The sequence below is a fragment of the Populus euphratica genome, unplaced genomic scaffold (genome assembly GCF_000495115.2).
Source record: "Populus euphratica unplaced genomic scaffold, PopEup_1.0 scaffold234.1, whole genome shotgun sequence".
Taxonomy (NCBI): Eukaryota; Viridiplantae; Streptophyta; class Magnoliopsida; order Malpighiales; family Salicaceae; genus Populus; species Populus euphratica.
This window is the reverse complement of record NW_011499928.1, coordinates 286,753-290,432: the sequence shown is the minus strand read 5'-3', so window position 1 is coordinate 290,432 and position 3,680 is coordinate 286,753. Positions and strand designations below refer to the sequence as shown.

At 32.3% G+C, this 3,680-nt stretch overlaps 1 long non-coding RNA gene across 5 annotated transcripts in view; it reads left to right on the top strand.

The window, feature by feature from the left end:
* The window catches only part of LOC105135832 (uncharacterized), a 6,496-nt gene extending 3,524 nt beyond the window's left edge, over positions 1 to 2,972 (top strand). For 3 of the 5 annotated variants that reach the window (XR_844261.1, XR_844257.1, XR_844258.1), the window contains exons 3-4: positions 2,464 to 2,561; positions 2,656 to 2,972. This is a non-coding gene — a long non-coding RNA (uncharacterized LOC105135832). Of the gene's footprint in view, positions 1 to 2,463; positions 2,566 to 2,655 lie in introns of all 5 variants that reach the window. The other 2 variants (XR_844259.1, XR_844260.1) reach the window with 2 other exon arrangements.
* Positions 2,973 to 3,680: the final 708 nt, after the last annotated feature.

Sequence of the window (3,680 nt, the reverse complement as noted above, 5' to 3'; positions counted from 1 at the left end):
TTCCCTACAAATTAAACAAAATAAAACCTATTACTATCTTTATCTAATAAGATATTTTATATGTTTATTGTATATAATACATATTTTATTATATACCTTCAAGAATTTTTAGACCACTAGATCTTGATAATGCATCACCCAAAACCCATGAATCATGTGCACTTCCTTTCTAGCCAGCTAAAACATATATAAACTTCAAATGAAAAGTTATAGCTGCTAAAATATTTTGTGTTGTTTCTTTTTTTCGACCTCAAAACTTTCCTTGAATCTCAATAGGAACATTTGTAGGAACATGGGTACCATCAATTACTCCACACAATCCTATATAAATATGAAAAAATATTTATAAACTTTTCTTCTAGATGTAATTAATTAATGTATAAAAATATCGGTATTGTTCTCATACCTTAAAATAAGGATAGAATCTTCGATTATTGATTATCTCAGCTAGAACTGTATCATTTGGATCTTTAATTAGGTGTTTATATAACTTAAGAATTGCTTTTAAAATAATTCTAAAGTAACAATGGATAATTTCAACAGACTTATAGTATATACCACTAATAAAACGAAATCTTTAGTTTTGGCCTACAATTTGTAAGAACATAATTACTTACTCCCTAGTAGACATATTTTGAGTTAATCATAATAGGTCACGACTTGTGAGGACATCACACAATCTATATAAGACACAGGTTTCATACGAATTTGTTTAACGCATTGTCTATCACCTTGATTCAAAATGCTGTCAATATAGAGTTCTCGTTGAGCAATTGCATTTATATATGGTTCTCTTGGTATATAAATTCTATTTCTTTTTTGTTCAATAATAGCTACCTTTGTAGCTATCACAGTTACAGCTACTCTCATACATGCTGCATAAATTATCTTACTATTCATAACATGAAAGTAAAGTTTTCTGATAACAAAACCTAAAAATTTAGAAAAATAAATATTAAAAAAAGCATATAAAATACTTTCACAATCAATATAATAAATTATGCTAAAAGAAGCTAACAATGTATAATAGTTATGGCAATGATATCTGATTTCCTAAACAAACAAGGTCTTAAAATATATTATTTAAGACCATAACATTCAATTTCTCGATGATAAAATCGTTTTAAAAATTATACAATTCATAAGTTCACAACAATCAATAGACATTGAGCAATGAAATCCATATAATTACTGGCATAGTCCCATAAATTTATCCATATGTAACAAATATAATCAAACACTAATAATAAATTAATCAAAGCAAAATAAAACACAAATTTATGTTTATTAGGTTTTGTTATAATTTCCCTGTTCCCATCCCATTCCTCACCCATTCTCTTCACCCTCTCGGTTTCTATAATTCCCCATTTTCCCTATTATATAAAATTCACTCCCCATTTCCCCTATTATATAACATTCCCCTCACCCTCTCAGTTTCTATAATTTCTCATTTCCCCTGTTATATAACATTCCCCTCTCACTCTCGGTTTCCCCCATTCCCCTGTTCCTTCTCACTCTTGGTTTCTCCTCCCACTCTCCCCTAGTTACTTGTTCTGGTAACGCTGTGACTTGAAAAAAAAAAAAGAGCAAGGGTTAATTTTCAACACATTAACCGATCCCCCCTCATTTTACTTTGCTTCTCGCTCTTTCTGCTTACACCCGGGATATGATGGCCGGATCCGGGGACAGTGTAACAAGGAGGGGTTGCTTTTTTACTGGGGAAGTTTGGGGATTTTGTAAAAGGATATTTACAGTGAGTTCACAGAAATCTCCCCCCCTGTTTTTTGCCTCTCTCTGTTAACAGAAATCCCCTCCATTTTGCCTCTTTCTGTTCACAGTACTCTCCCCCCCTGATTTTGTCTCTATGTTTTGTTAGAAATTGCCCCCTTGTTTGGTTAGAAATTTGAGCTGCCGATTGTGATTGATGAAGAAGAAAATAATCATAGAAAAAATATGTTTTTTGTTGGTTACTTGATGAATTTGGTTAGTTTTAATTGTCGAATGTGATGAGATAAGATGAAGAAGAAAATTATGTTATGGAAATTTTATGGAAAAAATACGACAGGTAGCAGATTTATCAAGAATATAAAAGGATTTATGCCATAATTTTTACAGATCTAAACGAAGAAGAAGATAAAAACATAAAGGAAATAATAAAAGGAAAAAAATACCTAAAATTAATTGGTCCAGAAAAATGCTTTGTTCCACATAAATGAATTGCTCAGCTTCCAATTGTTTCTAAAAAGAAAGAGAGCCTGTGATTTGAGAAAATGAATGGAGTCGGAAAAAAAAAGTGTTTTCCTTTCTTTATCATATGGAAAACATTTTCCTTTGATAAAATAGCTTTTTTAGTTTGACTGAATTAAGTTTCCTTTGACTACTTTTTTCTATTATTACTAAATATAATAAAATAAGAAAAGTGAATTTGAAGAATTTGTTTTCCTAGAAACAAACACGCTCTAGGTTGAAGTGTTGTGGAGCAAGGGGGTTAAGAAATTGCATTCGCTTCCTCCTCTGCCTGTGAAAGGTCGGAATCTCTCAAAATGAGAACTTTCAAACAAGTAGGTGAGCATATGATAAAACAAGAAGTTTCTCTAGTATTGACTTTCTAATATGCTACATTCTTATTTTATTTCTTGTCAACTTCATGTATAGTGTTGGAATGGTTTAGCAGAAAGACATAAAGTGCTTGCTGAAAAGCACAAATGAGGTGAAGCACCAAGACATCTGAGAACAATAAAGAAATCTAAGATGATATGGTCTAAAAATGGAGGTATGCGTAGGGTTTGTGTTTGGGGTTTTCTTTTTCTAAAGCATTAACCTGTCACATTTCATCCACGATGTTGACATATGCAAAGTGTTGCAATCCTTCCCATCATAGAAGACCACATCAAACGAGAAAGACAACCAAACTAGAAAAGAGAAAGTTGATGAACATAGAAGAGACCTTGTAGCCATGTAAAACATTTAATAATCATTGATTAGTACTTAAAAGTGCATTTTTATCATGGTTTTATATCATCATTTTGCACTTGAAGTATCAATAACTCCTTAACCAAAGCATATTTTATAATAATATATCTAATAATACTTAATACCTTTAATTTATGGTAAATGTTCATTTTAAATGCAGGCCTATCACATAAATGAAAGGATTGATTGATGACTTTAAGAACTTAAATTGCAAGGATAAAGAGATGGCCAAACTTAGAAAAGAGATGTCGGTGCAATCCAAACCGGAACACTGTTCGGTAAATGGGTCATATCTGGAGCTATATATCTCAGATTTAGGTCCAATTTATATGGATGGAAAGGTAAGACATAGGCCTACAACTTTCATATGGAGCCCAAGATCTAAAAAGGCCATTATCAAGTCCAAATTGTAGCAACAACAAAGAAGCCCGAATCTGTCTTCCAGCCCGAGCACTGTTCGGTATTTTGGCCATATCTGGAGTTCTAGAAGTCCAAATGAGCTGAATGTTTTACACAAGAAAGCTGAGACAATTGCCTACAACTTTCATGTTTGCAACTGGCTCCAGTTTTGACGTTATCAATGACGTTTTGGGCAGACAAAAGAAGATAAGGATTGTCACCAAGTCAAAAGTTGGTCACCCACTTATCAATTAGTCATCAAATCAATAGTTCCCATTTTTGGCCTATAAAAGGAGGCATTTGCCATG